General features: G+C 48.5%; 1 protein-coding gene across 1 annotated transcript in view; it reads left to right on the top strand.

Annotated features, from left to right (window-relative positions):
• The window catches only part of RPL3L (ribosomal protein L3 like), a 320999-nt gene that overhangs the window by 177371 nt on the left and 131542 nt on the right, over window positions 1–12086 (top strand). The gene's annotated exons all lie outside the window — the stretch shown is intronic.

The following is a 12086-nucleotide window of genomic DNA, read 5'->3' as shown; positions in this document are numbered from 1 at the left end:
TAGTTGACTGTTTTTCTACACAGGATACTTGGCTCCAATACTGAGCTGAAGAAATGGCTGCAGAAGTCCTCTTCTTATGCAAATTCCATGCTGGAGGTAAACCCCAGCCCAACAATGGCAAGGATCTGCAGCATTCAAACAGCCAACAGTGGTCCAATCAGAGACCTCTGCTGGCTTGACTCATGCCCCACAACTGGACTCTCTGGCACCCCAGATGTGGAGTAAGAGCAGACAATCTCACCCACTTCCTGAGCCCCTCACACTCACAAGGCAGCTCTAGCCCGTGAAAGCTGCAGCTTTACCGGGTGAATGCATTCCCTTCTATGGGAGATCCTGACCTGGCAAGACAGGAAGAAGGCCAAGCAACAATACGGCCCAAGAGAAAGTGAAAATATCATGGCACAGCCATTTTAGAGCAGTAGGCATGTTTTGGAGCCAAATGCGGTACACACTAAAAAGAATGCGAACACTATTAAAAACTGGATATGCTGCCACCAGCTTTTTTTTAGGCACATATACAAGTAACCAAAAATCCCAAGTGTCAAAAGCTAGGGTAATACAAAAGTATCCCCAGTGCACTGCATTGTAAGATGCTGTGTGCAAAGTTAAAAAGTCACAAAATGCAAAAGGGAAGCCTAGTTTCCCAGTATTGATAGTCTGAAGGAGTGATCAGTTTCCCTGTAACAAATTAGCAAAAGGCTAGGGGAGTGAGACGCTGAAGGCTTTACTTCCCTTCAAAAAGATAGAGCAGGTTAAAAAACAAAGCACAAAGAATGGGGATCCATGGAAACTACAGAGGGAAAGTTGGCTAAAGAGAAATCTTTCCTAACACTTGAGAGCAGCCAGGTGACAGAGATCTGCATTCTGGCCCCTTAGTAGGCAAGAAGATTCATGCCTAGACACATATACTGTCGATAACGCTTTTGAAAAATGCTCGGATGAAGCTCTGGGATACATTTATAATGGGTTTGAAAATAGTTGCGGGGTATGTTATTACGCAATCTGCATTGAGATATATCGTTAACAAATCAAGGATGTAAATTAGCTGCGTTTTCATAGTATGAACACCAGCGATTAGAGCATGTACTCTCTTTCCACAGGTCAAACATTGGCTGCAGCTTTCTTCTTTACTTACATTAGCTGCATTCATTGTGTGTTTGTATGTTGCATGGAAGGTTCCCTAGGTGGTACACCAGATGCACTAGGCTGGCAGCCAAGATTAACACATTTTGTGGGACTCCACAACACCTTTAACGGATACATATGAAGAGGGTCATGCTCCACTTTTTTCAAAGAGGAGACATTGCTTAAAATATATATTTTTTAAATGTCAATGGCCCTCATTACGACCCTGGCGGAGGACCATGGTGCAATTTGCACCATGGTCCATGGCGCAAAGCTGCCAACTCCGCCATGGGGGTTGGCGGACTTACCGCCCCATGCCGACCTTGGCGGAGCGGTAAGTCCCCAATCCCCATTTACCCTTCCCCATTCCCATTTTTGCCCCATAGGGTATAATGGGAGTGGGGAAGGCGTTAATTACGCCACCGTAATGTACGGTGGCGTAATTAACAACAAGTCCCGTAGCGCCATGGATTTTTCCGCCTGCAAAAAGCAGGCGTAAAAATCACCATGGCGCTACGGGAACTCGTAGTCAGGCGGAAAGGTACGCCATGCTCTACGCCGACGTAAAACCCTTTCCGCCAGGGTCGTAATGAGGGCCAATGAGTTTTTTCAGCCACAAATATTCGGCAAAAAACGCAGTGAAAAAGACCTGGCGATCTAAGAACCACGCAAATATATCGAATTAGGTGAAAACATGCTCCGCTGTCCTATGGGGCTACTCCGTACCGTTTGCCCACCTCCCACACCAGCTCTGCAAGTTGGCTAGTCCAGTCAATGACTAGAAAGAAAAGAATGATGGCCACAGCAGAGCCAAGATGTAGAAAAAGGCTCACTGGGCTCACAGATTAGCCAATCATAGACGGGCCTCCAATGGAAAACATAGGCCAACTGAATTTTTGGGGTTTGTCTCATCGCTTCCGCAGGCCACTTATCCACTGCCGACTGCCTTGGCTCAATTAAGGAAATTCAAGTCAGATATAGATGCACACAGACTCTGGTGCTCTGGTGGTGGAAAAGATTGCGGCAACAAGGCAACCAGACAGACAAAGCACTGGAAAGACTCCAGCATACTCCAAACAGGGCAACTCGCCCAACTCCCTAACGCCATGTGTTCTTGGCCAAGCGGGCTTCACTGTGAGGGCAGTAAGTAGTTCCAAATATCCTGGAGACATTCAGCCTCATTACAACGTGTGCAGCCGCAGAATGAACGGTGCCGGTAAGAGACCGGCGCCGTTCATTCCAGGTTGCCACATTACGAGGTCTGCAGCGGGTCCCGCTCTGGATGCCTGGCCAGACCAGACGTGCAGAGCGGGACCCGCCAGCAGACCAGGATGATAACAACGGACCCGTCATTAATGGGTCCGTTGTTAGCATCCTCCCCATTCCCATTGAGCCCTAACGGGGCTCAATGGGAATGAGGATGAACCGATCCGGGTCCCGAGAATGGGAATTACCAGGCCCGCTAAAGTCGGCATGGCACGGTAATTCCCTATTTTTGGGCCCGGTACCCGGTTTAGGGGTAGCCGTGTTGCTAAGAACGGCATGGCTACCTCCAAACTCCTAATGAGGCCCATTGTGTCCTGGGAAAACTGCAGGCTCTGACGCAGAGTAGCAGCGTGGAGACGTAGAAACGCTCTCTTACTCCACACATCCTTGGCCATGCAGGGTTTCCTACGAGGACAGTGCAGAGTTCTAAATATTCAGGAGGGGTGGCCTGGGAAACCCGCAGACTGTGGTGCAGAGCAAAGGCATGGAGACATAGAAGCACTCTCTAACTCCATGCACCCTTGACCACACGGGCTTCACTGCATAGGCAGTGCAGAGTTCCAAATATCCTGGAGGGGTGGCCTGGCAAACCCGCAGACTGTGATGCAGAGCAATGGCATGGAGACATAGAAGCACTCTCTAACTTCATGCACCCTTGACCACGCGGGTTTCACCACATGGGCAGTGCAGAGTTCCAAATATCCTGGAGGGGTGGCCTGGGAAACCCGCAGACTGTGGTGCAGAGCAAAGGCATGGAGACATAGAAGCACTCTCTAACTCCATGCACCCTTGACCACACGGGCTTCACTGCATAGGCAGTGCAGAGTTCCAAATATCCTGGAGGGGTGGCCTGGCAAACCCGCAGACTGTGATGCAGAGCAATGGCATGGAGACATAGAAGCACTATCTAACTTCATGCACCCTTGACCACGCGGGTTTCACCACATGGGCAGTGCAGAGTTCCAAATATCCTGGAGGGGTGGCCTGGGAAACCTGCAGACTGTGGTGCACAGCAAAGGCATGGAGACATAGAAGCTCTCTCTAACTCCATGCGGACCACGCAGGCTTCACTGCATGGGCAGTGCAGAGTTCCAAATACCCTGGAGGGGTGGCCTGGCAAACCCGCAGACTGATGCAGAGCAATGGCATGGAGACATAGAAGCACTCTCTAACTTCATGCACCCTTGACCACGCGGGTTTCACCACATGGGCAGTGCAGAGTTCCAAATATCCTGGAGGGGTGGCCTGGGAAACCTGCAGACTGTGGTGCACAGCAAAGGCATGGAGACATAGAAGCTCTCTCTAACTCCATGCGGACCACGCAGGCTTCACTGCATGGGCAGTGCAGAGTTCCAAATACCCTGGAGGGGTGGCCTGGCAAACCCGCAGACTGTGATGCAGAGCAATGGCATGGAGACATAGAAGCACTCTCTAACTTCATGCACCCTTGACCACGCGGGTTTCACCACATGGGCAGTGCAGAGTTCCAAATATCCTGGAGGGGTGGCCTGGGAAACCTGCAGACTGTGGTGCACAGCAAAGGCATGGAGACATAGAAGCACTCTCTAACTCCATGCGGACCACGCAGGCTTCACTGCATGGGCAGTGCAGAGTTCTAAATATCCTGGAGGGGTGGCCTGGGAAACCTGCAGGCTGTGGTGCAGAGCAATGGCATGGTGACTTAGAAGCACTCTCTAACTCCATGCGCCCTTTAACATGCAGGCTTCACTGCATGAGCAGTGCAGAGTTCCAAATATCCTGGAGGGGAGGCCTGGCAAACCCGCAGACTGTGGTGCAGAGCAAAGGCAAGGAGACATAGAAGCACCCTCTAGCTCCATGCGCCCTTGACCACGTGGGCTTCGCTGGGAGGGCAGCAAGTAGTTCCAAATATCCTGGAGATGGTTTGTCCTGGGAAACTGCAGGCTGTGACGCAGGGTAGCAGCGTGGAGACATAGAGGCGCTCTCTAACTCCACGCACTCTTGGAGAGTTCTAAATATCCTTGAGGGGTGGCCTGGGAAACCCGCAGACTGTGGTGCAGAGCAAAGGCATGGCGACATAGAAGCACTCTCTAACTCCATGCGCCCTTGACCACGCGGATTCTCTGCATGGGCAGTGCAGAGTTCTAAATATTCTGGAGGGGTGGCCTGGGAAACCTGCAAGCTGTGGTGCAGAGCAATGGCATGGCGACTTAGAAGCACTCTCTAACTCCATGCGTCCTTGACCACACGGGCTTCACCGCATGAACAGTGCAGAGTCCCAAATATCCTGGAGGAGGCATGGCCTGGGAAACCCGCAGACTGTGGTGCAGAGCAACGGCATGGTGACTTAGAAGCACTCTCTAACTCCATGCGCCCTTGACCACACGGGCTTCACCGCATGAGCAGTGCAGAGTTCCAAATATCCTGGAGGAGGCATGGCCTGGGAAACCCGCAGACTGTGGTGCAGAGCAACGGCATGGCAACTTAGAAGTACTCTCTAACTCCATGCGCCCTTGACCACAAGGGCTTCACCTCATGAGCAGTGCAGAGTTCCAAATATCCTGGAAGAGGCATGGCCTGGGAAACCCGCAGACTGTGGTGCAGAGCAACGGCATGGCAACTTAGAAGTACTCTCTAACTCCATGCGCCCTTGACCACAAGGGCTTCACCTCATGAGCAGTGCAGAGTTCCAAATATCCTGGAAGAGGCATGGCCTGGGAAACCCGCAGACGGTGGTGCAGAGCAATGGCATGGCAACTTAGAAGTACTCTCTAACTCCATGCGCCCTTGACCACACAGGCTTCACCGCATGAGCAGTGCAGAGTTCCAAATATCCTGGAAGAGGCATGGCCTGGGAAAGCTCCAGATTAAGGCATAGACTAAAGGCGCGGAGAGGTGGAAGTGCTTCTAACTCCATGCGACCTTGGGCACTACATAACGTTAGAACAAATTAAATACAAAAATATAGACTTGGAAAAGAAGTAATAGATCATAACAAAATTAGAATGCAATTACTACATCAAAATAGAGACACTGGAAAAAACAAAGCTGCTGAACTGTGAGCTGCACAAGACCTTTTAAATCGAAACTTTTCAAGTCTTCCCCAGAGGCAAGCAGTCAGGGCAGAATTCTATTCGAATACCTGGACCAGCTATTCCGTATTCGGCCGATTTGTAAATGATGTGTTCGGTACACCCCTAATAGAGTGGTTACACATACAATCATAGTACCGTTTATATATTTTCCACCACAGAGTTATTTGCCTCCTGGCCTGTTTATGGCAACTCCCCATCATGCTCCAATGACCTTTTCTGTAATGGGATTCTGATGATGTCAACACATGTGATGTTTGGGAGGCTTGCATGCCATTTGCTGCACAGGGCCTGCAGAGAAAGCGAACAGGTCAGAGCCCTGAATTCCTAATGCTCCTACATTTCTTGTGTGCCGTGTATGTGTTAAAGTGTTTGCACCTTGATAAATGTAGATCTCACTAGGGTCGGGAAGCGGGCTGTCTGGTTTCGAGGATAGCCACGAGGAGATATGGCTGGGGCCGTTCACGAACATCACTGGGGTGCAGCTAGCGGAGGACCAATGCAAGCTTGGATACTGTTGGCATTATGCTCCAGTACGATATAACACGCAATAGGCTATGGTAGGGCATTAGGGGGCGAGGAACACGCATGACCATGCTACGTGGGAGCTTCTGGCTGGAAATTCCCTCTATGGTAGGGAGGATAGTGTGCTTCTCCGTTCCTAGCGGCCTGCTGAGGCTTGTGTTGTGAAAGCTCCCCTTTGCTCCTGCTTCTCTCGGGCAAACGGTGTCTTAGCAGAAACTGGATCAAAAGGGACTCTGTGGACATTATACATGTGCTTGCGGAAGGATTGGCAAACCTTTAAAAAAAAAATGTTTATTTACATTTTACCAAAACAAGGATACATCGATCATGAAGCAAATACATTATAGTATGAGCAAAAAGCAACAATATATGAATACAGAGAGAAAGAAAAGAAAAGAGAAAAATAAAAAAAATAAAAAAAATGTTTTAAAAAAATAAAACCCCATTCACTATAGACATTCCCCTTGCTGATAGAGGTAATGTACATACCACGTGCTCATACAGTTTTAAGAACACATCCCACACCATTGATTAGGGAAAATATTTCCAGACGCTATAGAGGCCAGTAGACAGGAACGTCATTTCACTAAAATGCCAGGGGTAGCGGAAGTGACATCACACAACCCTTGACCTCTGATGACATCACAGTAGTGATCCCACCCCAAATTGGCATCACCGGAAGCGATGGAACATGGCTCTTCACCCCTTGACAAAAAAGGAAGTGGTATAACATGCCCTTCCAGCATCCCTACGAGCTGAAAACTCACACATGGCCTTCCGTAAAGCAGTCAAAACGCTACTCTTCATCTAATTATCACCATATACTACATCTATGCAACGCGTTACCATCTCCTGCCTGCAATATATATTGCTTGCCTATAATGTATAATGTATGCATGCAACCTGTATTCATATGCCTCATGTAACTAAGCTCTTCACAAGTAACAGCGTCTCGATGCCCAGGGGCTGTTTGCGCGATATACAAATGTAAAAATAAATAAATAAATACATACATTGTTTGTAAGTACACTGCAAAAAATATGGTTACGATATGACTAAAGTGATATGCATTTATTCATGAATGGACCAACATATGTTTTATTAATATCAGCGTGTATAGGCCCATATTACCAAATTACTGTGAATGCAAGCAGACGTCCAAGGCCAAACGATAAAGATGTGTTATTATATAGGACTTACGCTTAAGCGCTTCATATAGAACAAATATACATACAATATTACCCAACATGTGTTGGTACTCATTTATCAACCTCAGAAGGATGAAAGGCTGAGTTGATCTTGCCGGGAGTTGAACCTGGAACCTGCAGATCACACACACACTGCAGCAGTGAGCGTCAACTCACTGAGCTATCTTAACTGCTATAGCTATCAGAAAACCAGCTACTCCATCACCAAAGAGAGAGCCATGGTCTGCTGGCCACAGCCCAGGAGCCTCAATTTATTTTGGAAAAAAAAAAGGTTTAAAAATAATGTTTAGGGGTAGCAAGGGAGAGCACAGGAGTATCAAGGGAGACCTGGGGTCTGCAGTGCGACCCCTGGCCACCCCTAAATGACGCCCCTGCCAGTAGATTATTCTAGAAAGTATGTTGGCCCTTTTTGCATTTTTCTTCAAACGATTGTGTAAGCTTGTAATGTCCTGAAAGGCTGGGCGTTGCTGACAGTCGTCAGAAGTGAGCTCAGGTTTTATTTTGTGGGGTAACGAGGTGATTCGAAAGTCGGAGTTGAGGGGATGGTGCAGGTGTACAGCATGGGATATGTGTTGGGGCTTTTAAGGTGGTCAATTCATTTCCTAAATAAACTTTGTTTAGAAAAAAAGCCATTTGCCACTAATGTTAGCAATATAGTGGACACGGGTTGGGGGAATGGGGTGTGACTGACATCATTAGGAACCGCATCCACCACAGACTATTTCTGATGCGTCACCGCGCCCTAAGGGAGCCCGCGGTCTTCCATACCAGAGGCGAGGAGCTCTTCCAGTCTGTTCTTCGTGTTTGAACTGTTTTAATTGTAGTCTTGGTTAAGCAGGTCACTCTATCTGCCTAGGGCACCGCGTCTACAGTGCTGGACTTTTATTTTTTTACAAACAAATGCATTGTGGGGTTTGTAGCCTTTGATAACATTAATTGACCAAACTGTCCAGAAGCATCTAAAAACAATGTTTGGAAAAAGAAAGCCAAGGACTGTAACATTGGTTCTAGCAATATGAAATAGAGCAGACTAACATTATCCATGGGGGTCGGGAGGGTGGAGGGGGGGTGGCCAGAGGGGGAATGGGGGCGTGTGGCGCGTGGAGGTTGGGCAATACAAGGCAGAGCGCTAACGAGCTAGATTGGATTGGTAAAATAACTCAGTATGGTATGGCGCCTGCTGCAGTGTAATTTCTCGATCATACATTTAAATACTAATGCGTTATTTGACCTTTCATCCCTTCTAAGTCCACTGAATTATTGTGAGATGGGTAACAGCAAGGCAGGGATTGACATTATTCGGGGGGGGGGGGCTTTGCTCAGAGGCAGTGCACTGAGCCCCCATCCTCCCATACCATCCGGATGACAGCTGAGCTCGCTTGAAGGACTCGGTCAGCAGTGTAAAAATAGCCCCCAGCTCTGTGCGCACTGCGGTCTCTGCCAAGAGCCGGAGGCAAAGACGGGGCCGCAGCACGCAGCGCCCGAGCAATCGGCCACTTGGTTATTATGGTCATTTATTTTAAGGTTTGCTGGCTGCTTCCGCCTGCCCTTGTAGTCCCCCACAAGACATGAGAGGGTTAAAAGCAAATGATGTTCTGCTCCAAACATCACGACATTAACACAGCCAATTGGTATGTCTTTACAGGCTTCAGTATGGAGCGGAGTGTGAGGCTGCGCTGTGTGCATAGCGTCGTGCGCTGGTGGCTTCGTAAATATGGCACAATGCTACTTTATAATCTTGCTATCGGTAGCGAGGCCAAGGAGTGACTGACATGCAGTCTGACCAATGGCAGTTGCCCGCTTGACTAGGTACAAAGCCCACAGGTGGAAAGCATTTTAAGGCCCTCAGAGGGGAACCGTCGCATAATTTCAGTGGAGTCAGGATATCGCACACGAGTGAATCTGGTGGTCCCAGGTCATAACATGCCTTTTGAATTACAACAAACTTTGAAAACAACATGTTGATAGTACTACCTAATCAAATACAAAGGGCATGATATAGAAAACGTTTTTAAATAGGACTTCCCATAAACTTCGCTGGGGCCTCCCACTGGCCTCTCTTGCGCTTTTACGGGAGTAGTGGAAGATTCTCTGGTGCAGAATCTCCCACATTCCCAGAAGTGTCCGCTTCGTCTTTGGGCAGATGTTGGCTAGTTTGATGATCTTCCGGGAGCGGCTCTTCCGGGGTCATTATCCCTGATTGCAAGTTCTTGCCAGGGGACTGGCCCTTTACAGGGTCTTCGTGTGGTCGTCTTATTTCTTTAAATCAGCTACAGATGTGAGGGATGCTGGTGTCGGCCAATCCTGCCTTTCTTTTCCGTCATCTTCCATAGGGTGGCCTCGAAGGGGAGACACGGCTTGTGTCTAGGATGTCGTGCTCGGATGCGTACTCGGTCACCGATGGCCCGGGCTTATCTCGCAGACCCCACCACATACTCTCCATTTGGTTACAATGTGATCTGTCTCCTTCATGTCTGCTGTACACCTTGAAGTATGTTTTCGGGTCATTGTTGCCACTTTTATGTGCCCCACTGCCTCTGCCAGGGATACCCTGGTGGCAGTGAGTGCGGGAGTGAGATATGCCATCAAAATGAAGCTAGGGCATGCTGGAGAGGCTCTTTCATTTCATGATCTTTCCTGTATGTCTTGTTCAGTGTCCTCGTGAACGTCTCGACATCCCCCCCGTTGGCATGGGGCCCACCAGGGTGTGATTCCATGACTTTTGAGGCACTCCCTAAACTCGATACTCTAAAATGGTGGATTATTGTGTGACCTTATTGATTGTGGAATGCCATGCCACGAAAAAACATCTTCCAGCTTGGGTACGACCACCTCTGTGGCTGTAAAGGACATGAATTTGCCTCTGGGTATCTTGTGAATTTGTCAAGCAGCACAAATTGACGAGAGTGCAGTGTTATATTCTAAAGTCCACCTGCCGTGGCTTTGTGATCGTATAATGATGCTGTGATGAACTGTACCGCTAGAACCTTGCATCACCCAAATTTCAGGTGATTGAACTAGGTCGAACTTTGGACAAGGAAGGTGTTCAAACAAAGTGTTGTGCGTTTAGCCACACAGCAGCATACCACACGCCGTTATTGAAGATTGCCGTGTCGTTTAGCACAATGTACCACGAGTTCCAGAGTACGATCTCCAAGAACGAGCACGACGCACGCAGCGTCAGCGTGCACATCATCACGCTGGTTCCCTCATAGGAATTGACGCAAGCCGGAAGCAGAACACCTTAATGAAGGACTGATGCCTTAAATGCATGGTAAGAAGTAGTCTCAGCACTTCACAGCTGTGCTTGGTCCTGCCGTGGCGCGTTTCATTTTGATACCAAATCTGTTTGCTTACTGTGTTCCCGACTCCTGGTTTGTACTTTGACTTCTCCTTTTGGATTCTGATTTCGCTTTGGTGTTTTGGTTATAAAGTGTGACTTGGATATTCTGATCTTGGATTGTCTTATCGACCTTCTTTTGGATTGTGATTCTGCTTAGGGAAAAATGTGTGACTTCTCGTTATTGTTGGAACTGGATTTAGGGCCTCATCACGACTTCGGCGGTAACCCTTAAATCCGGCGGTCGCGCTATTACCGCCGGATTTAAGGGTCCGCTGAATCAGGGCTTCGGTGGATTTCACCCCAGCTCTGACCGGTGGTAAGAGTGCGAAAATTCCCCATTGAGCCCAATGGGGAATGGGGCATTCCTGAATGGGCTCAATGGGGAATGGGGAATTACTTTACCGCTGAACTCGTGATCCGGCGCTATTAGCATCGGGAGTTCGGCGGTAGGGCTACCACCAAAGTCGTGATGAGGCCCTTTGTCTGGGATACCTTGCACGGTTTTTGGCACGGATTGTGGAACTGAACCGTTATTGCTTCGCTCCTCAAGGCAAGAGGATTCGTGGACTTTCATGGACCTGTGTTCTACTGGCAATTGCCTGTAGGTGACCCTCGTGCCATTCAGAGTTGTGTCCCTTTGCTAGATTACCTACAGTTTTTGGTTCAGCACCTTTTTGCCCTCTCCTCGGGTTCCTGTCCGCTCTTTCTTTTCTCCGGCTGACATCCATACTCAGGTGAAAGGGGTTATCATACAGGGAGTGGTGAAATCATTACCTACATTTTGACCTGACCACTGTTTCATTGCTTCTTGCAGCTCCTGTCTTGGAGTATGGGCACACTTCATCGCCCTTTGGCCTAATCATCCTGCTAGGTGGGCATATTGAACACCCCTACGGGAGTATTGGGAGAAAGGCTTTCTTAACGACTTAACGTGCAGGAAGTAAATCAAATTCGTCTACAATACCTGACATAACCTCGACCTGATACCTTAAAGAGGGCCATTTGTTTGGAGTTCACTTCCAGTCATAGGCAGCTTTCAGGGAGTCAGCAGGTCCTTGATGGAGTTATGCTTAGGATGAGAGACAGGGAATACATTGGGTGGATTTAGACTTATTCAGTAGGAAGAAAGGAAGGGGGAGGTAGTGAGTGTCTTGGTGACTCAGAGAGTTAGGTTTTGGGCAGGTTTTTTTAGGCAGTGTTGAGTGATGCATTCAGCGATTTGAAGTAGGTGAACAACACCAGTGCCATCTATCGTGATTTTAGGGAGGGGGAATCTCTGTGAAAGGTGAGCAGCCTGGGTAACTTAGACACACACACGAGAAACCAGACATTCTGTCTAAGTGACTCTAAGCGACACACGTCTCATGAGAAAAAAATAAAACAGCGTCCAGCTTCTGCTTCCTACTATGGAGTAGCAAGGAATGCCCAAATGCAGCTTGTGCTGTACTCATGCTCACATGATGTTTGAGTTAGGAAGCTGTTGAGATTCAGCATGGAGGGTGATATGCCATTCATTGTCCCTCTCCTGAACTGATTGGAAGGACATGT

This window comes from Ambystoma mexicanum, chromosome 2q (assembly GCF_040938575.1).
Source record: "Ambystoma mexicanum isolate Mex_15411 chromosome 2q, UKY_AmexF1_1, whole genome shotgun sequence".
NCBI classification, from domain to species: domain Eukaryota; kingdom Metazoa; phylum Chordata; class Amphibia; order Caudata; family Ambystomatidae; genus Ambystoma; species Ambystoma mexicanum.
The sequence above is the reverse complement of the archived record's forward strand: the minus strand, read 5'-3'. Positions and strand labels throughout refer to the sequence as shown.